Source organism: Leucopleurus acutus (assembly GCF_964270905.1).
Source record: "Leucopleurus acutus genome assembly, chromosome: 5".
Taxonomy (NCBI): Eukaryota; Metazoa; Chordata; class Mammalia; order Artiodactyla; family Delphinidae; genus Leucopleurus; species Leucopleurus acutus.
The window spans coordinates 81,018,668-81,041,892 of NC_139147.1; positions in this window are offsets into that span (position 1 = coordinate 81,018,668).

Below are 23,225 nucleotides of genomic sequence, written 5' to 3' on the forward strand. Positions count from 1 at the left end.
TAAGTTTACTCAATGTTTACCCTTGGGGCCAGGGAGCCCAAGAGATCCAAGGCTTTCTCATGTTATAATTAATATGTATTATGGCAGCGCACAGGGAATAAAATTATAGCTATGAAGCTGGCATTTGCTTTATTCAAACACATACTAATACAAATGACTTTATCTTGACACCTCCACACTGATCGCTTTGGGGAAACCAAGGAAACAACCCATATGGGGATTCAGGCCTGTGCGGGGGGTGTCCAATGGACTGGGGGTTTTGCAGTGTGGTTCAAACAACTTTAGAAGATTGTCATTCATTCTTCATTCAGCAGACTCCTGGTGGGCACCTATGTGTACCAGGTACTAAATAGAAGGGGAGACAGAGATGTGAATTAGACAGGGTTCCGACTCATAAGGAACATATAGCCTAGAGGAGAAGGGATATTTGTAAGGAGAAAATACAATATGGGGTGTGTGTGTGTGTGTGTGTGTGTGTCCGTCCACTGATCCTCTGGTCACATTTTCATCAAATCAATAATAATACATAACCCTGTTTTATATGTGTGTCTGTTCAAAGACATCTTATTTAGTACTTACTGTTAGTTCATTAACATTGAATTTACCAGGCACTGTAACTCATACCTGAATGAAGCTTACCACACACGTGCATTTTCAGCTTTCTCGTTCACTTCAGCTCTATGCTTGGGGGATATTTTAAACAATGAAGTCATCAACAAAAAGCACAAAATTGTGAAAAATGTGGCACTAAATGTGGCAAAAATTACACTTGTTTATAGCATCAGAGTGGAAACAAAAAGCAGGGCACAAACGCATTTGACTTCAGCTCAAAACTCAAACTGCTCCATCCGGGCACTCAACTTTCCCACCACTCTGTGCATATCTGCCAAAGTAATAGGAGTGTGGACAGGGATTCTGGGGTTACAAGTAAGTTGCAGCAAGTAGGTGAACTCGCAAATACAGAATCTGCAAATAATGAAGATTAACTAACACACACACACATGCACACATCTGGATGCTATAGGAGCACGGAGGGGAGGGAACTAACCCTGTCCGCACTTCACTGGAGGCAAGGATGAGGATTATGTCCTCCAGGAGGTAACATCTCAATTATGCCCTTTGCTGATAATTACCACCTAATTGCCAGCTGAACTGAGCAGCTCCTGTTGAAGCTCTAAGGGGAACGGTGGATGGCGAGAGAGAGGGGAGAAGAGAAGAAGAGGGATAATGATACAAGGGTGGGTAGCAGAGAAGGAGGGAAGACTGAAAACTCCTGCCCTGAATCTGGAGGGAGTGGGTGAACTTTTTCCATTTCCTGTCCCTTCCCCATTGCAGCAGTATCTTCCAGCTAGTAGGGAATGAACAGAGAACAACATTTCTGAAGTTGTCTTCTTTGTTTCTAAATTACAAGCATTACCTTGCCATTACCTTGCTTTTCAGTGTTCAAAAAATTTATTAAATTTCCTTCACTTTCAAAACACAGTTGAGTCCTGGGGTACTCTAAGCAGTGTCTTTGACAGTACTGAGTGCAAATGCTCAGGATCCAGGTCCTCAAAGCACACAAAGAACACGGAGGCTGTATGTTCTACAGCAATCAGAGTGTATCATATTTCTGGGAAATAAGTGAAGAATAAGTAAGCTTCGAGGAATGTCCCTTTAAGAAAGATTGGTCTTGCATCCCCTGAGCCAGGCTAAAGGACTTGCAGCTGAGCTGGGCAAAGATAATCTGTGTTTCTATCAGAGGAAACAAGATGTGCCAACCTTCTGCCACTCTGTTAGAGAAAAGCATTAACTTGTCCTTCACTAATTTTCTAGAAAACTTGGAAGTTATCCTAATCACAGATTCTTAAAAAGAATAAGAAAGGGGTTAGGAGAGGGAGAAAGAGTGTGAAGTTCCAGATAGGAAGCTGCTCAGAAGTTTGAGAAATCGTCCCTGTAACTTTTCTAAGAACCAGTTTCCTCACCTTGAAAACAAGGATAGGAAAACCTCTCTCTGAGGGTTGGTGAAAACTGGGGTCTTTGAGACACTGGAAATATTTGTTCCTGCTCCCCTTCCTGTGAAGATGCCCTTCCTGCATGTGTGATATGTGTTTTATCACAGGATGGTAGAGCATCAGAGATGGAAGCGTCCTTGGAGTTTGGGCCACCAACCCTCACATTCTGTAAATGGGATAACCGAAGTTCAGAGAAATTAGATGATCCTCCTGAAACCACACATCCAGCAGGGGTTGAATGCAAGACACCCCAACCTGGCGCTCTTCCAGGCAAGTGCGTGGTGTTTGCTGTTCTTCTTTGTGGAACTTGTTGGGTCAATACTCAGATAGATAATCATTAACTACAGGGCAAAACCAATAAGCCCCACAGCTTCAATCCACCTTCTAATGCAAGGGTCCCTGACCTCTGGTGGGTTTACATTAGAGAACACTGACCTTGGGAATGAATTTGTTTTCACCCTTCTCAGTGCTGGCACTGGCCTCAGGGGTGGGTGTTCCCAAGTGGGGCCTCTGCTGTGTGGTGTGAAGGAAAGGCTGGAGCCTATGGTTGAGTGAACCTGTTGGATGGAATCTGTCACTAGCTGTGTGATTTCAGGCATAAGACACTTATTTTCTCTGGCACTCAGTTTTCTCATCAATATAAATGGAGGCAACATATACATTTTACAGGACCAAATGAGATCATGTATGTGACGTATGCCCAGCCAGTCCCATGCTTGGTAATTTTTTTCTTTTTCTTTCGGTCCCAAAGCATTTATGCCTATTAATAGAGCTTAGGTAGAGGGATTGGAGAACTCACTACAAGTAACTTAAATGTTTTTCTTGCTAAAATAATATTTTAGAAGCAATTTATATGCGTTTTAGAAAAATTTAAGAAACAGACAATAAAAAAGACAAGAATATTCCACTATACTTTCTTCTATGCATACGTTACACATATTTTTATATAAAAATAATAAAATACTGTGCTTACTGTATTATAAGTTGCTTTTAAAATCCAACAATAGATCATGAACATCTTAACATATAAATAAACCTACGTGTAGAATTTAATTTTCAATTACTGTATAGTAGTTCATTGACAATTTATTCGATTATTCAAATTAATTCTCTTTTTTAGATGCATAGATTATTTTCAATTTTCTGCTGTTATAAACAATGCTACAATTAACATTATTGTGGGTAAACCTTTGTTCACACCCTTAATTATTTTCTTAGTACAAATGCCTAGAAATGGAATTACAGAGTTAAAGGCAATTCCTAATGCTAAAGTTTTTGATATAATTTATCACATTGCCCTCCACAAAATTATAAAAAATAGTATTCACACCAGCATTGTATAAAACACTGGGAAATGATCTTCATTTGAATGTCCCAAGCTTGCATTTTTTGGGCTCGTCAGTGGACAGACAGATGGATCAGGATTTTGGCAGGATGAGGGTGCAGGTAAGAAGCAAATTCCTTCATTCAAGTATAATGTCCTAAATTCTTCTCCAGTGAATGAAGCTGTGATAGGCACTATGCTACATGCTAGGGATTAGGAACTAAATCCTCTAAAAACAGCTTATTCCCTGCCTGAGAAGCAGATGAAATACCGTGTGGTAAGTCTAACGACAAAAGTTAAGCCTTCGGATTAGCCCCTAACCCAGTCCTGGGTAGATGGAGGGGCCAAAGGGAACTAGCAAAGATTTCCTGGAGGACGTGACATCCTACACAAGCTTTGAAGTTAACAAGAGTTAGTTCCATGACGAAGGGCAAAGGAAGGGCAGAGGGATCACATGATCAAGACCTCGAAGTAAGAGCAGATTCAGGGGAGTCTAAGCACCAACAAATCCAAACCCAGAAATGTTCTAAAAAGGCTTTTTAAATAAGTGCCTATTTTTCGATCCATTCCATTGTAACTTGAGAATCATTTGCTCCAGTGGCATGTGGCGGATAACAGGCATCACGGGGCTGCAGATAACAGTCAGTGATGACAGGGAGGACGGCCTGACTTAGGAGAACAGGGTCATGCTCTTTTCTCTTTTTTTTTTGGTTCATTAATTAAAAAAAAAATTTTATTGGAGTATAGTTGATTTCAATGTTGTGTTAGTTTCAGGTGCATCGCAAAGTGAATCAGTTATACATATACATATATCCACATTCTTTAGATTCTTTTCCATATAGGCCATTACTGAGTATCGAGCAGAGTTCCCAGTAGAGTTCCCTGTACTATACAGTAGGTCCTTATCTATCTTATATATAGTAATGTGTTTAAGTCAATCCCAATCTCCCAATTTATCCCTGCCCCCACTTACCCCCTGGTAACCATAAGTTTGTTTTCTACATCTGTAACTCTATTTCTGTTTTGTAGATAAATTCATTTATATCCTTTTTCTAGATTCCACATATAAGTGGTATCATATGATATTTGTCTTTCTCTGTCTGACTTACTTCATTCAGTCTGACAATCTCTAGGTCCATTCATGTTGCTGCAAATGGCATTATTTCATTCTTTTTTATGGCTGAGTAATATTCCATTGTATACATGTACCACTTCTTCTTTATCCATTCCTCTGTTGATGAGCATTAAGTTGCTTCCATGTCTTGGCTATTGTAAATAGTGCTGCAATGAACATGTATCTTTTTGAATTATGGTTTTCTCCAGATATATGCCCAGGAGTGGGATTACTGGATCATATGGTAGTTCTATTTTTAGTTTTTTAAGGAACCTCCAAACGGTTCTCCACAGCGGCTGTACCAATTTACGTTCCCACCAACAGTGTAGGAGGGTTCCCTCTTCTCCATACCTCTCCAGCATTTATTGTTTGTGGATTGGGTCACGCTCTTTATAATGAAATCCCTGTGTGATGGAGGATACCTGGCTTGTGATGCATAATTTGTGACAGTTCCCAGCCTCTTCTGTGTTTTAACAGGTAACAACATAGTTTTTCAAGCGTTCACCTAATTTTTTTGGAGTTAAGATAGCTAAACTTCAAAAATACCATTAATTTTGAACAAACTGGGCCCCAAAGATTATGGGTAATTTCTTTTCTGCTGCAGTTTTATATGACTTGAGTATGTGCACATGCACATGTGTGCGTTCATGTGCATGTGCGTGTGCGTGTGTCTGTGTGTGTCTGTGTGTGAATTAAAAGGGGAAGGGGAGGAGGGGAGAAGGGGGAGGACAAGTTACCAAGCCAGAGAGGTAGGCAGGCAGGGACCTCAGGGCCCCCTGTGCTGTATGATTTGCACAGCCTTCTCAAAGCATTGGAGTCACAGTAGGGTTTTAAAGACTTGGTTCTCATAAAGATCATTCCAGGTAACAACGATAAAAGACCCAGCTTCTGCAGGACACCCTCCTCAACGAGGTCAGAGGCAAAAGAATGGACATGGGGTTCCAACTCATGCTTGTGGGTTCCAGCCTGCTCTCCATCCCCCCACTTCACATCAATCTTTTCTTCCAGAACACCTGCCCTGTGGACTTCAGGCTCTAGCGTCAGATACAGAGACAGCCTTAGAGGGACTGTTTATTCAGCCTCCACAACAGGGAGGGGTGCACAATTGCATAAGCCACCTCCTTGGAAAAACTCCCAAGGGTTCCAGTCCTCTGGTTGAACCCTGACTGATACAGTCATGAACCAGGGAGACCTGTCAGAGGTGATGCTGCTGCAGAGACAGAAGTGACAGTGCAAACAGAGAGAAAGGGATGAATCTGAGATATATTAAGGATGTAGAAAATCAACACCCATCAAATATGGCAGTGAGGAGTGGGGAGGGGTCAAGAATGACCCCAGAGGTTTCAGGCCAGGTGACTGGGCTGAGGAGTTGCACAGCCATCAGGGGAGTGGAGCAGGTTTGGGAGAGAAGGAGATGGAGAACTGAGTTGGGACTATTCAATCTGAAGACCCTGATGGACCTCTAAGTGGAGATTTATAATAGATGTTTGATATAGGGACCCAAAGCTGAAAGGGGTTGAGTAGGATCATCATCAGTTCCACAGGAGGTAAAACTGTGGGAGTGGATGAGCTCCCTCTCATCCAGGTAAGGATGGAGGGAGGAGGAGGTAAGGTCATAAGATGAGAATCGGCGTGGAACTCTGGGAAAACTAATATTTAAGGGACAAGCGGAGGAAGATGAGCTAAAAAAAAAAAAAAAAAAGTCTGCAAAGGAGAAAGCCAGGCTCCACAGACAAGGGATTGAATTCAAAAAGGAAATAGGTTGTCAGAGGGTCAGATGCCACTGAGAGTTTGAACAAAAAAAGAGCTAAACCAATATCCACTGGACCAGCACCAGGAGGTTTCCGGTGACCTTTCTTGACATCAGTTTCAGTGGAATGGTGGGGTTGTGCGGGGGAGCCAAAGTGCGGTAAAAATAGGAGTTTCTGTTAAGCCCAGGTTGAAAGAGTGCAAAATGTATAACTATGAAACGAGAGGGAAACGGACATAATACTTCACGAGATGACATGACGTACTGAATGCTGGTATGAAATCCTAGTATGAAATAAGCCTACTAGCATTTTCGATCCTCATTTATGAACATGATTAGGGCTGCCAATGAGCCCATTCCATTACAAAAAAATTTGTTTTAAGCCCATTGATGTAGTGTGTTGCTAAACTCATCCCAACCTCTGTAATCCTAGCTGTGAACAATATAAGAAAAAAAAAACAGCAAAAACATTAAAAAAAGAAACGGGAGTTCAGGAAGTTGAGACCACTGTTCTTAAAAGCTTGGCTGTAAACAGAAGAAAGCAACACATGATAGAGAGGAATACAGCATCGAGGAAGGGCCTTTAAAACAAGTGGGAGAGATCTGAGTACATTTCTATGCTGAGGGTGTACGGCCATTATGCAGGGGGGAGGGGTTAAAACACACCAGAAGGAGGAAATTTTATGGAATAAGACCACTCAATCAATTGAAGTTGTGCAATGCAGAGCATATAAACTGAGAAGAGTCCAGATGAAAATCCCAGGGACTCTACCATTTTAGAGGTGGCTGGAGGAGATGGAGACAAAGAGCTTAAAAAGGGGGTAAACAGGGCTTCGCTGGTGGCGCAGTGGTTGAGAGTCTGCCTGTCGATGCAGGGGACACAGGTTCGTGCCCCGGTCCGGAAAGATCCCACATGCCGCGGAGCGGCTGGGCCCGTGAGCCATGGCCGCTGAGCCTGCGCGCCCGGAGCCTGTTCTCCGCAACGGGAAAGGCCACGACAATGAGAGACCCGCCAAAAAAAAAAAAAAAGGGGGGGGGTAAACAACAACACTGCAGAGGGATTAAATAGTTAACAGAAGAAAAAACTAATAAGTGGATCAATGGCTTAGGTAGATAAGGAAGTCAATGGTGACCTTTCTCCAGAGTGATTTCATTATATTGTTGTGAATATGAGTCAAAGTATATTGGATTGAGATGTGATAGGGGTATACTAAATTATCTCTTAATTACTAAAGCAATTATAAGTTAACACTTTGGGGGGGAATTAATGAGAATGTGGAGTGATGGCGAAAGTTCAGTAAAATGGGTAGTCTCGTATTTTGGCAGTGTAGATCAGTAAAATTTGTTTGGAGAGCAATTTGACAATAAATGCCCAAAATCTTTACATATTCCTATTACTTTGGAATATTAGTTCTATTTCTGAGACTCTACCCTTAGAAAGTATTCATAAATATTGGAAAATGTTATGCATAATAATATTGTGTTAAAAGATAAACTGAGGCATATACTAAAAAATTTTAGTATGTTTGAGCAAAAACCGATTCAAATTGCAGCATCCAATCGAGCAGAGAGCAAGAAGCTCCAAGGAGCTGCACAAAGTGAAAGACTTACAGGCAGAAAGGGGTGGGAACAAGGAAGTTATACGAGGCAAAAAGTGGGTTGGTTATTGCAAAGCTACTTTCCTTGAGGGGATGGTGGCAGGTTACCTAACTAGTGCTGACCAGACAGTTCCTGGTTGACTGGTTTAAGATTCCGTTTCTGGGAGAGCCAGAACTGTATTTCAGTCAAGTCTTGGTTTGGTGATGCGGGGTTTAGCAACTCCATTTGGGGCCTGTTGTCTTGTTTTTAATAATTGTCATGCCACTTGCAACTGTGAGAAGGCAGGAGCCACCAAATATCCAACAATAGAAGAGGTGAAGTAAACGATGGTGTGACCATTTGCTGGAATTCTGACCAGTCATTACAAATTATGTTTGTGAGGCCTGTGTAGTAACAGAAACTGTTTATGTTACAATGTTAAGTTACAAGCTTAAGAGCCGGATAGACCACTGAAACTACAGGGTAATTTGACTCTGTTTTACAAAGCACCTCTATGGAGCAGAGGAAGATGAATACAATACAGAAAAAATGTCAATAGTGTTTGTATCTGAGATGTAGGACTAAAGGAGGCACTTGTTTTTAATTCTTTCAGTTTCTCAGTATCTTCCAAATTTTCTTTAGTGAGAATGTTAACATTTAAAAAAAATTTAAGTAAACTTTTTTTTAAAATAAATTTATTTATTTATTTATTTTGGGGTGTGTTGGGTCTTCGTTTCTGTGCGAGGGCTTTCTCTAGTTGCGGCGAGCGGGGGCTACTCTTCATCGCGGTGCGCGGGCCTCTTACTGTCGCGGCCTCTCTTGTTGCGGAGCACAGGCTCCAGACACGCAGGCTCAGTAGTTGTGGCTCACGGGCCTAGTTGCTCCGTGGCATTTGGGATCTTCCCAGACCAGGGCTCGAACCCGTGTCCCCTGCATTGGCAGGCAGATTCTCAACCACTGCACCACCAGGAAAGCCCTAAGTAAACATTTTTAAAAAGGAGGTTTGATGGGAAGGGGAAAGGGAGGAATAGAAAGTGGCTTGAGAGGGATGCAGGATCAAGGGAAGAGTGAATTTTTAGGATGGGGATTAGTGTTTACGGTCAGTTGAGAGAGTGAGGCTGATTTAGGGTAGAACGGCTACTGGGGGAGGGCAATGTAATTAGGGAAAGTGAGGGAGTGAGATGAGGTGGGAGGATAGTTGAGAGGAGAAGGACACCTACTCTGAGCAAGAGAGAAGGAGGTAAGAATGGGCGACTTTGGAAATGAACTGGAGGGAAGTGGAGGGAATTTTGACCTGGGATCATTTCTTTTATTTGGAAACTGGGAGTTTCAATCTGTTGAGGGTTGAGATATGGGAGTGTGATCAGGGACTTGAGGAGGCAGATATGTGGAGTCAGCATTGGGGGAGTGGGAAATAAAGGAAAAATGAGGAGCGTGAGCCTGGGGAACCTTGTGGTCCCACCCGGGGATGGAGAGGAACACTTGTCAGGGCACCAAGGGCCAAGCGATGGGAGGCCCTTCAGCTGGACTCAGCAGGTTGTGAACAGGAACGGGCAAGTCCAGCTGGAGTTGGGTCCTGGAAAGACATGTGATCCAGAGGAAGAAGGTCAAGACTTGCAGAAGGTGCTGTGTGGGTATCACTGAAATGACTGACTTCGGGATTGGGGCTCACAGACAAGGAAGTGAAACCAGGAGGAGTCCGGTAGATTGGACTCATAGAGACAGAGGGACTGAAGCTCTCAGTGAAGCTGAAAAGCCAGTTCAACCTAACCAAGGGTGTGTGAGAGGTGGAAGAAAAGGCAGCTAAGGGCAGAGCAAGGGCACAGCAAGGTTTGCTGGGTGGGATGAAGACAACTGCTCCACGAGGGTGTGACTGTAGGAACAAGAGGGTGGCAGAAACAGAGGAGTGGCAGAGGAGGCAAGATGGGGAAAGATTCGGATGTCGGGTGGGTGGCCCTTCAGCAGGGGTGTTGAAGTCAGATAGGGCAGGAAAGGAGAGACACTAAAGCCACTCGTGAATGTGGGGGAGTCCCGGAGGGTGGCAGAGTCATAGTGATAAGGATGGGAATGGGCAGCCCAATGGCAGAGGAGAATGAACGTTTCAGGGAGAGTGGTACAATACCCTACAAGCCAACGCAGAGACAGGAATATGTCAACACCGACTGCTGGCCCTTAGAGACAGGGAGCCCCCGACTGCATTCCACACTTCCACTGGAGAGTGCACAGAAGGACGTAGTGTCATTGTACCATGTCTCATCTCAACAGAGACTTTATTTGAGGCTTTCTAAGCACAAGGTGATGTCCTGCGTAGGCTGGAAACCAAAGGGATAGATTAAAATGGATCAGACCATCTGACGTATGAAGATAGATAGAGAAGGGGTGTAGGTTTTGTAAGGACTTAAACGCCGAGATAAGGAATCTAGACTTTATTCCCTGCATTAGGGGTTTCTAAATTTTTTGATCATGCACCCTACTAGTAACAAAATATTTGAATATGCATCCCCAATATATGTATGACTAGTTATTATATATGTTTATATCAATAATTGATATGCGAAATATTAGCAAAGCTTAACTTCTTTCTTTGCAGGTAAAAATAAAGATAGAGCCCTTTCAGAGAATGAGAAGGCAAGTCACAGACTGGGAAAAATTATTTTCAAAAGACATATCTGAAGAAGGACTTTAATCCAAAATAGTTAATGAACTCTTAAAACTCAACAAGAAGGAAATGAACAACCCAATTAAAAAATTGGCAAAAGACCTGAATCTCACCAGAGAAGATATACAGATAGCAAATAAGCATATAAAAAGATGTTTCACATAATATGTCATCAGGGAAATGCAAATTAAAACAACAGTGGGATATCACTACACACCTTTTGGAATGGCCAAAATCCAAAATACTGATGCATTTCTTACAAAACTAAACATAGTCTTACCACATGATCCAGCAGTCACGTTCCTTGGTATTTACCCAAATGAACTGAAAATTTATGTCCACACAAAAACCTGCACATGAAAAAATCCTGCACTTGGATGTTTATAGCAGCTTTATTCACAGCTGTCCAAACTTGGAAGCAACCAAGATGTCCTTTGGTAAGTAAATGGATAAATAAACCGTGGTACATCCAGGCTATGCAATATTATGCAGCTCTAAAAACAAATGAGCCATCAAGCCATAAAAAGACATGGAGTAAACTTAAAAACATATTACTAAGTGAAAGAAGTCAATCTGAAAAGGCAGCATATGGTATGATTCCAACTATATGACATTCCGGAAAAAGCAAAACTATGGAGACAGTAAAAAGATGAATGGGGGCTTCCCTGGTGGCTCAGTGGTTGAGAATCCGCCTGCCAGTGCAGGGGACATGGGTTCAATCCCTGGTCTGGGAAGATCCCACATGCCGCCGAGCAACTAAACCCGTGCGCCACAACTACTGAGCCTGCGCTCTAGAGCCCACGAGCCACAACTACTGAAGCCCACACGCCTAGAGCCTAGAGCCTAGAGCGACAAGAGAAGCCACCGCAATGAGAAGCCCGTGCACCACAACGAAGAGTAGCCCCCGCTCGCCGCAACTAGAGAAAGCCCGCGTGCAGCAACGAAGACCCAACACAGCCAAAAATAAATAAATAAATAAATTTATAAAAAAAAAAAAAAAAAGATGAATGGTTGCCAAGGAATGGGGTGGGGAGAGAGGGATGAATAGATGGAGAACAGAGGATTTTTAAGACAGTGAAACTATTCTGTATGATACTATAATGGTAGATACATGTTATTATACATCTGTCCAAGCCCTAGAATGTAAAACACCACGAATGAACTCTAATATGAACTATGGACTTTGGGTGATAATAACGTGTCAATGTAGGTTCACCGATAAACGTACCACTCTGGTGGGGGATGCTGATAATGGGGGAGGCTGTGTGTGTGTGGGCACAGGGTTATATGAGAAATCTCTGTCTTTTCTGTTTAATTTTGTTGCAACTTCAAAAAATAGTCGTTTAAAAGGAAAAATCATTATCATGTGATCAAAATGTATGCAACTAATAAATTTAGTAAAATATTAAAAACTAGAAAAATAGATTTCCAATACTTTTCCCCCATAAGCCAGTGATTTATCTTGTGCATTCCCTGGGGTTTGCACCCCCTACTTTGGAGATCTGTGATCACATGAATCCTTCTTGATTAGGAGAGTGCCACAATCTGGACTTTGTGTACGTACATCTGGCAGCCCAGTATGGGACAGTTGGAAGAAGGAAGGGCTGAAGCTGGCAAGATTTGGTTAGGAGGTCATTCTTTCCTTCCTTACTTGTTGAGTTTTTCCTTCAGGCAATGCACCAAGAGGTGAAGTGAATAAAAAGGAATGAGGTGGAGAATGCAATAAAGATGATAAAAATATTATTGCCCAATCAAGTCATATCCATGGCTTGTCTCAATGGGGACCTAAGGAAACTTAGCCAAGTATGGGCCTTGGGTGAGATGGGATGGGGGAAAGAGGGGGTAGCAGCTACCTGGTTAGGAAAAGACCTCCCATCCTCCAGAGATTGCTGTTTTTTACCATACTGAGGGCCTGGGAATTAATTAATCCCATTGCCTACTCTTGACTCACCAAACTATAATTAATGTAAGCTACTGCCTGCTCATTCCAGACACTGATCCCTGTAAACCCAACAGGCCCCAAACATGTCTGTCCTCTGCTGGCAGTATCGTACTCTTTGCACTCTCTGCCTCTTCTCCCTCAAACCATCAAGGATCCCTCCTATGTCCAAATCTTTCTTTCCATTGTGTCTTCTGAAATTCCCATTCCTTAGGAAATAAGCTTACCCACTTATCTTATTAACCTAGGCATTTCCTAGACTCAACTCAAGCCTGGCTTTTCTCCAAGACACAACTTCTCCATAAGAACTTTGAAGTGGATACTTAACGTTTAGTAACATTGGCATCCTCCCCATTTCCCAGTGCTATTTCCAGGAACTTAGTCCTCTGTGCTTGCATAAAAACTTGCTTTTTTGAGGGTCATGTCACATGCACGGCTGCATCAGCCTCCCTCTCCTGTCCCTGCCATCTTCTGACCTGTCACTCCCTCTGAGCTGGAAAGTCTTAGCTCCTGGTTTACATTCCTGCCCTCCACCCTCACCCTGCTATTATCCAGACAAATTCATCTTCCCCAGGGACAACACTCTAGCTTCCTTCTTGTTTGACCACTCTGACTCCAGAGACCAGCACCTAACTCCACGCAGAACTGCCCCACTCTTTGACCACCATGTTTTCTCCCAATTCTATTTCTCCTTACTTCTACTGTTCTAGGACACTTTGGCAAACTACATCCTGAGGGCCAGAGGCAGCTCACTGTTAATTCTGTAAATAAAATTTAATTGGGACACAGCCATGCCCATGCATTTATGTACTGTCTATGGCCGATTCTTGTTACAACAGCAGAGTTGAGTAGTTGAGACAGAGGCCATAAGGCCCACAAAGCCAAAAGTATTTGTTCTCTGGCTCTTTATAGAAGTTTGCTGACGTCTGCTCTAAGCAAACAAAATAAAATAAAAAGTCTTTTTCTACAAAAGTAATACATGAGCACTATAAGAACATGCAGGAAATATAAAGTACTGATACAATAAAGAAAAACAACTCCCAGGGACTTCCCTGGCAGTCCAGTGGTTAAGACTCCGCACTCCCAATGCAGGGGACACAGGCTGCATTGCTAGTCAAAAAAAGAAAGAAAAAGAAAAACAGTTCCCAATATTCTGTAACTCAGATAAAATCACTATTATCAATAATCTTTTGGTGTTTTCCTTCCTATTATTTTGCAGCTTTCATGTCTGTGTGAATGTATATATAAATGAATATACCTATATATATAAATTATTTATACAAAATTAGGACCATATCATTTTAAAATCTGCCTTTTGATTTCCAAATATATTTTGAATATTTTCCTATATGAATTGCTACTTTCTTGTAATATGATTTGATTTTATCTTTCACAAATAAACCAACTTTAATAGATATTACTTTGTATTTATATAGCAACTTCTTCAAGAACCTTAGATGCTTTACAGACATTATATCTAATTAATCCCCACAACAACCCTGTGAGGTAGGTATTACTCCCATTTTACAAGATAGGGAGCCTGAAGCACAGAGAAGTTAAGTGACTTGCCCAAGGTCACACAGTTAAATTCACTGAAGAGCCAGGACCTGAGCGCCTTAGCCTCCCAACTCCCAGATAAATACCTCATGAGAGAATCTTTAATGAAAAGTAGCTTTAAAGAAAGTATCAAGAGTAGTATGTTATGGAAGTGAGGTCTTTCTACTGCCATCAAGGAAAGAAAAAACCCTACACGGATGGTTAGAGGTGACGAGACCCATATATTACATTCCCCCCATCTTCCTTTTGCCTAAAGTCTCAGGGCTCCTGTCTCGAGCCAGGTTCTAAAGGTAAAGTCGCCAAGACAGAAGCCATGTGGCTTAGAAGTGAGACTTAATTTAGAATATTTACTTTCTGTATAGTAGCCTATGGAATGAATATAACATAATTTAGTTAGCCAGGCATCATTATAGAAAATTTACATTGTTTATAACTTTTGCTCTTTCAAATAATGAATTATGAACATTTTTAACTCTTTACTGGCTATAATGAGAAGAGGGTTGGAGTCACCACCTACTGAATGGATAGTACATATACTTATATTGTTATATACGTCTGTATATATACACACACATATATAAATGCTAGTAAGTCAGCATTGTACTTCATATGTTCCTAATGGTCCTTGGTTGTTTTGGGGTTTGGGTGGAGAGGTGGGGAAGGGCTAGAGGTGGAATGAGTAATATATGGGAGCACCAGAAATATTTTATGAAAATGATTATTTGGGAAACTAATGTTAAGGGTACTTATCGTGTAGGTTACATATTCTTGCTTTAAATCTTAAAGACTTGAAAAAATAGGATTTACCTCGTGATGAATGAAATTCTAATTGCTGGGTGACTGGCTGGGTGTTATGAACCAAAATTGGAAAGATGCAGGGATGAGAGTCAATTTGGAAGAGAAATGCAACAGTTGAACATACAAGATAGTTACATTTTATTTATTTATTTATTGACATTTATTTATTTATTTGGCTGTGCCGGGTCTTAGTTATAGCCCGCAGGACCTTTGTTGTGGCATGCGGGATCTAGTTCCCCGACCAGGGATCGAACCCGGGCCCCCTGCATTGGGAGTGCAGAGTCTTAACCATTGGACCACCAGGGAAGTCCCAAGATAGTTATATTTTATGATAGTTACATTGCATGATTGTAAGCAGCTCTTTGCAGGAAACCGCCCTCAGCAGGAAGCCCCTTTCCTTGTCACTTTAGCCAAGCTATATTGTAACTAACTTTTAAACCAGGCACCCCCATGCTCTACTCATGTCCAGCCCAAGCACACCTTTCAAGTCTTTTAATCAGGCAATACCTTGCCTAACTTGCCGGTTCTTTCTGTAGATGAAATAAACAGAAATGAAGAATAAGTAATTAACAGATGACCAGATCTCTTCCCTAGCTTCCCCTTCAGTAATCTCTCAAACTGTGTGACCAAACTGTGTGAACAAGATAACGTTTAGAGGAAGATCACAAGAAGTCAACAAGTCTGCATGCACTGGGGTGATGGCGATGACTCCGACCCCCTATCTCAATGATTAACTGAGATTACTTCCCTCCTTACCTTTAAAGCTTTCATGGCCAAGCAGAATCTTTGGAGGTAGTTTTTTGGGGGACACTGAGTCTATCATCTCCCCAGATTGCTGGCACTGTGATTAAAGACAACTTTCCTTTCTATCAACATTTGTGAATTTGATTTTGTAAGCGGCAAGCAGCGGGGCCCAATTCAACAATATGATTTTGAATCATGCAAATGTTAAATAGCAAGATATTAAAATTGCAATAAAGTCTCACTTTATACACAAAATTTGAAACAATTTATAAAAATTTTTGAAAACAAAATTTGAAACAATTTCCCAAACTTTTAAAAATTAGCCAAAGACTGAGTATTTTTCAAGCAAGTACACTTTTAAAAATTCAGGTATTAAATATTTATTGAACAACTATTATATATCGTGAACGTATAAGAAGTGCTGGGGATACATGAACTGATAAATTAGACATGACTGACTACTTATTTTTAAAATGTTACACCCCAAATTGACCAAATGCGTCAGATGATTTCACACAAGTGCAAAGTTCAATGGGACATTGATCTGACTGTACACTTTGAGATAAAGGAAGCAATAGATTTTGGGGGGCTCTTTCCATTGAGAAAATTCTTTTTGCAATGACATTTTTAGAGAGGAGATCTGTTGCAGTTTTCACAGTTACTGTGAATCAGTACAAAGATATTAAAAAAGCACTTCAAGCCTCTTGAAGGAAGCATATTTTGCAAATGCTAAAGAAGATTACTATTAACAAAAGGTATTTTAATGATCTTATTTATAGAATCACCCTTATCCAAATATATTGCCACGGTGTCTTATTTAAGAAAAGACTTAATTTTTAGTTACTTCATGAGATCAAATACCTTCCTCCATCTTTAAAAATATGTTAGGCAATGATTAGTGAGAGAAATAAATATTAAATGACATTTTTATAAGCATCTTTTTAATCTTAATTTCAACAGGCATCAGACTCATAGTTGATTATGGTTTCATGATTTCAAGTAGTATAGTAAATTAAAATACAGTCCTTTATCACTTATAAGTGGAATCTAATATATGACACAAATGAACTTATCTACGAAACAGAAGCAGACTCACAAACATAGAAAACAGACTTGTGGTTGCCAAGGGGGAGTGGATTGGGAGTTTGGGATTAGAAGATGCAAACTATTATATATGGAATTGATAAACAATGAGGTTCTACTGTATAGCACAGGGAACTCTATTCAATATCCTGTCACAAACCATAATGGAAAAGAATACGAAAAATAATGTGTATATATATATATATATATATATATATATATATATATATATAACTGAATCACTCTGCTGTACAGCAGAAATTAACACAACATTGTAAATCAACTATACTTCAATAAAATGCATTTTAAAAATAAAATACAATCTTATATTTGACCCTAGCTTTTCGTATTTTTTAACATACAAGCTCCATCCTTTTTTAAATTTAATTTGATTTAATTTTGGCTGCGTTGGGTCTTCGTTGCTGCGCGTGGGCTTTCTCTAGCTGCCGTGAGCGGAGGCTACTCTTCCTTGCAATGCACAGGCTCTAGGCGTGCGGACTTCAGTAGTTGTGGCACTTGGGCTCAGTTGCTCCGCAGCATGTGGGATCTTCCCAGACCAGGGCTCAAACTGGCGTCTCCTGCATTGGCAGGCGGAGTCTTAACTACTGTGCCACCAGGGAAGCCCACCCTAGCTTTAATATTCACATTTAGAATTCCCAAGACAGATGTCAGTTTGCAGTGTTGTCTAATCTAGTCACTTTATTATTGTTTATACAACCAATCCCAATAGGCCTCCAAAAGAGACAACTGTTATACTGAAATTCTAATTTCCAGTTGCCTGCTGCCGTAACTAGTGACTCTAGGATGCAAAACCCTTGAGTCAGGTTGCAATTAGAGACAGAAAAAACCCATTACAAATAAAGAATAGATACACACCTTTTCAAAAAGTCCAGTGAAATCTGACATGATTTGATTTAAAAAAGAACACTGGCAAATGCTTACTTTTCATATCACACATACACACACCCATCTGTCTTTAGCTTGAAGCAGAAAAGTAAAATGTCAATTAGAAGCTATTATTGGTGCTATAGTGGATCCATTGGAGTGGATCTAAACCAGAAAGCAGTTGACCTTTATAGAAACATCTACTGTAATTGTCATTTGGAGATTAACGCACAGTAAAAGCTGTCTTATAAGCAGCTTTCATAACACCGAGTACTTGAACTTCTGAACAACTCAATGTACACTAAAATTATTAACTTTTAAAATAATTCTATGATCTCTGAAGACAAATATAAAAGACATCCAAACAAATATGAATTTAGGACGCAAATATCATTCATGTAAAGGCCTATGTTTTTTCTGGCCTTTTTGCACATTTATCCTGTGACCAAAATTTTGTCTCATCCACTCTGAAATACATATTATAGGAGGATGAACAGGCAGTTAAAAAGTACCAGAAGAGCAAAGGAATTCTTCTAAGGTTAGTTCTTCAAAATCCAGGAGCCTTAAGAAAAACACAATGCTGCTGGGGAAATGGCGCTGATAGACTTGCTCTAGGCAGGGTTTCCACAAACCTTCAACTTGTAAAACACACAATTATCTGTGAAGAGAGATAAAGCAAAGCACAACAAAACAAGGTATGCCTGTAAGCCTGGACACTTCTGCCACATCAGTTTCTCAGGGACAAGCCAGAGAGCTTCTTCCATCAACTGTCTCAAAACTGGGGTTGGAATGGGCTGGGCAGGCTCTGGGTTCAGCTTGGCTACTCTATCCCAAAAGGAACAGTCCATGTTTTTAGGAACACTAAGGGACTCTTTTCTCTTTCATAGTTATGCCACTGGCAGCTCTGCAAGGGACTTCATATGTCTCTCAAAGGTATCTGCATGCCAAATTTAGAAATCCTATTTGCATACCGCAGTGAAGATTAACTAGCCTGTCACAGATCTTTTATTTCTTTGATGGTTGTCGGCTGCACCCCAGAGGCCTGCAAGCCCTGTGCTTGCCCAGCTTCAAGACTGAAGAAAGAGCCCAGAGTCAGCGACAGAGACATCAATGGTCTGATGGATGGGGGAGCTTACATGCGGGAAGCAAGGTCTTGGAGCAACACCCCACTGTATGGGGTGGACGGCAGGGCAGGAAGTAGCTGCAGGCTTCACTCTGGGGAGGACTAGGGAGGCTCTCAGTTACGGGGAAATTGATGTCAGCTTGGCTCAGCGAAAGCAGCAGAGGAGCTGGCCCTCTAAACTCCTGTTAGGCCCCCCGGGCTAAGTACTTTCCTGGGGCAGAGGTTTTCCCTTTGCTAAACTATCAAGGGGTAGCCATTCCGAGCTAAATATTAGAATAATCACCATCTCTGGTGGGGGAGGGTGGGAAGTATGTAGGTATTTTCTGATTAGGGTCTACAATTATGGGGGGAAGGTCAGTCGAGTGAGTAGGGTGTAGGTGAAGTGGGGACTGGTCAAGCAGGGGATGTACAGAGAACCTTTAAGCAAGTACATTGTAAACCTTGTTTACAACATTGCCGTATGACTGTCCCATGTAAGAGAAATACCCATAACCCTTTGTCAATATCGTTGGAACCACTTTTTTTTCATGTGCAGCAAAATTTCCATGAGTGATTTTGATGACCACTATTCTATTACTCTAACGTTCACTGTTATTTTATTTGTAAATATTTCTATTATCTTAACACCCACCAAATATTGTTAATTGGTGGTGGTGGTACTGTACTGAAAAATACACCTGAAATTCAGTAACTTTGGAAGATGAGGCAGATTTAATTAAAAAGCCACTAAGAAGGCAAGTAAATGAGACACATGCGATGCTATTAATTTAGGAGCAAGCATTCTGCCAAATATTAAAGATGATGCTGAGAAAATATAGGGCAGCATTAATGCAAAAATGAGCATAAGCGCAGTAGATTTAACAGCTCCATAACTCATCCTTTCTAATTTATGTTTACTCTTAGGAAGAAATGTTTCTAGAATATGCACATTTTGAAGACTGCTGTCTTCAGGTATGCATCTCTTAGATCAAATAAATCATGTAGGAAACTGTTCTAGGTAAATTCAAGTGAGGAAATCCTGGAGACCTTTGGAAATGCAATGTTGAAACACGAAAAAGGCCCAAGCTGGAGCTGTAAAGTTGGAAGTTATCCGTGTAAGATCAAGAGTTTCAATCATGAGAAAGGATGGACTTGCCAAGCAGAGAGTACACATTTAAGAGAAGGTCAAGGACATAATCTTCTGAAGCCACCAAATTCAGAGGACAGAAAGAGGAAGCAGATAGGGAGGACCCTTACCGAGAGCCTAGAATGTGTCAAGAAGGTTCCAAGCATATACTTCTAGCATCGCATTTAATCCTCCCTGCACCCCAGCCAGACTGTTGCATACACCTGGTTGTATAATGAGGGCCATAAGAAATGAAAGGTGAATCACCTTAGCCCGGACAGTGCAGGTCTGTCAGATTAAGGCATGGGTTAGCCTTACATAGAAAAATCAACTGCACAATTTCAAAACAGAGAGGAGAGAAACTGAGGTAACTCAGATGAAATGAACCGGTGCCCTCTGTCTCAGTAAATGACACCAGCATCTACCCAGTTTGCAAAGCCACAAATCCAGGAGTTACCTTTCACCTGTCCTGTCCTTTTCTTACCCTCTCATCAAATCCATCAGCAGGTCCTAGGACTTCTACCTGAAGTTATATCCTTATCTTTAAACCACATCTGCTGTCCACAACCTTAGACTAAGGTACACTTATCTCTCCCCTAGAAAGCTCCAGTCACTTCCTATCCTGTGGCTACTCTTTCCGAGATGCAACCCATTTTCCCTACAGCAACTAACAACGTAACATGAATGCTATTGGCATTTGGGGTATTAATTAATCATTGTTCATTGTTGGCACTTCATTGTTGGGGATGCCCTGTCCATTTCAGAATATTTAGCATCCCTGGCCTCTGTCCAGTAGCATCCCAAGTAAATGCCTCCCCTTACTTCCAAATGTCCCTGGGTGCGGGGTCGGGAAGGGGATAATACTGTTCCACCCCACCTCCCGTCATCCCCAGGTTGAGAACCACCGAGCCTGAGTGATCTCTTAAGGTAAATCAGATTATGCCACTGCTCTGCTTAAACCGTTAGTGGCTTCCCACTGCATTGAGAAAAACGCCCTAACTCCTGAGAATCTCAAGGCTGTTCATGACCTGCCCCCATTTGCTTCTTCAACCTCATTTTCTATAGCCGTCCTCTTTCTCCTCTTAGCTGCTTCAATCCAGCTTCCTTTCTCATCCTTAGCCACATCAACCTGTTTCCTGCCTCTAGGCCTTTGTGCCTGCTATTCCCCTGGAATAGCTTCTCCCTTGGCTCTTCTTGACGAGCCCTTCTCTTTTTCTTCAGGACTAGGCACCAATGATAATGTAGGTGTGAGGCTGCCGGTGGCCATCCTGGCTAAGACTGAAGGCAAGCACTGATGACAGACAGAAAAAGGGAAGGAAGGAAGAAGGGAGGGAGGGAGGGAGGGAGGGAGACAGAGACAGAGAGAGAGAGAATGGAAATGATATCTTTTGACCCCCTGGATTCCACTGTGCCCTAGGTAAGACTCATCCATTTGAATTCCCAGTACACAGGCAGTGACATTTCCCTTTCTACTTAAGCTGCTTTGGGTTGGGTATGTACCACCTGCCATGGAAAACACGGACTACACCTGTGTGTAGCAAGGGTGGAAAGAGGACGAGTCTCTTCTAGTACTGGGTGAAAGGTGTGTTTTCAGGATTCCGTTGCAAGCTCCCTTAAAGAAGGTCTAGACTCTTTGGCAGAGTTGCCCAAACCATTTCCAGCTCTCCACTAAATATCTCCCATGCCCCCCACCCCATCATATCCTTTTTCTCTTTCTTCTTCTTCCATCTCTTCCCATCTTTTGCCCTAAGGACGCTCAAAACTCCTCTTTCCTGGAAAAGAAATCTTCCCTCTACCCAGTTATCCTGAGGCAGGAGAATAGATGGGCTCCAGGCTAGACATTTACAGCTACCCTCCTGTTCATATTTATTGAGGTAGGAGATAGATGGGCTACAGGCTAGATATTTTTGCAACCGGCCTGTTTATACCGCAAGATAGAAATGACAAGAGGAACTGGGTAAACAGCTGGACTTTGTCTCCTGTGGACACTTTAAGATAACAGTAATGGCGGGGGCAGCGAGGGGCTAAGCCCTGCTCAGGTGAAAAATCAAGATCACATATTTCTCACCCTTGGAGTCAGGGAGACCTCAACCGCACATGCACAGAAAGGCTCCTCGAGGGTCAAAAAGAGTGGCGGGGGACGCCAGACTATACGTTTTGCTAACTTCCCAGGGACCCTCGCACTGAAATCCATCTTGGCTAAAGGATGCACACGCACATAGGGAAGGACCCTGAGACTAATCAGCTGTGGGGGCAAAACAAGATGACTGGCCAGAGGAAAACAAAGACCAGGAAGACTGCCCCCTTACGAATGATTTAAACTTCCCGAAGGCGTCACTCTCTCTGAGCTTGCCTGTGAGTCTCTGCATGTATTCTGCTTTTCTAATGAACGCCTTACTCTCCTTTCTACCTTCTGTCTCCTTGTCAAATTTTTTTTTTCAAGGCAGACAAGAACTGGGGCCCAGACTATAGCCACAGCTTCTCGTGGTCTAGTGGTTAGGACTTGATGCTCTCACCGCCGCAACCAGCTTTCCATCCCTGGTCAGGGAACGAAAGCCTCACTGCAAGCTGCCCCTCTCTGCTGTGTCTGTCCAAAAATCAATCTTTTTAGATTACATCCTCTCTCTCCCACCCTTCACCATCAAACTGCTTAAAAGAGATTACACACTCCCCTCCATTTTCTCATCATCTCCACCAGTTAACCCTGCCGCCAGGCTTTTATACTCACCCTTCTAGTGAAACTGCATCTGCCAATGGTCACCATCACCTCCTAGTTGGTCAACTAACCCATGGCCTTTTCTTGGTCCTCACTCTTATTGCTCTTTCTGCAGCATTTAGCCTAGCTGACCACGCCTTCCTCATGTCCCCTGGCTTCTGAGATACCTAAAGGTTTTCCTAACTTCCTGGCCATTCTTTCTGGTTACTGGGGCAAAACCTCTAGGCAAGAGTGATAAGGTGAGTGCCAATGCTTGATTCAATCTCCTTAGTTCAAGTGAAGCCACTCAACTGGTTATGAGTCCTACTCCTTTAAAATTTCACCTGAAAGGGCCCATCACTTAGGTTGCTCAGAACAACCTAATGCTAGTAGATAAAAATTGAAATGGTCTAGGCACCATTCACCATTCTTTATGCTCTCTGAACACTTGGATAGTATCTACAAATGTCCACTGGATTTACCTGTCCAGGTATCCCTCCTCTATTCATACTATACACCAGAACTTTAACTTGAGGTCTTAAAATGGATTGGGTAGAAAGACCAATCCTGCATCATAAAATGAAGTATATATAGTACAACTAACAGTTATTTTAAGCATAAATAATGAACAGATATAATTAAAGTGAGGCTCCTGTGTTAATTGCTGATCCTTCCTTACCTGGGTATTGGGGGAAACCAATGGTTGGTCTGTCTGTACAAAGTTCAGGCACTTGACCCCAATTTAGCAATATTTTCTGAACGTTATAAAATGAAAAGAATTATTTTCTTATAAGGAAATGATCAGATCTTATGAGTTATGAGCAGATCCTAGTCTCACTTTTTCCTGTGTGTAGTAATATAGCAGATTTTTGTTCTA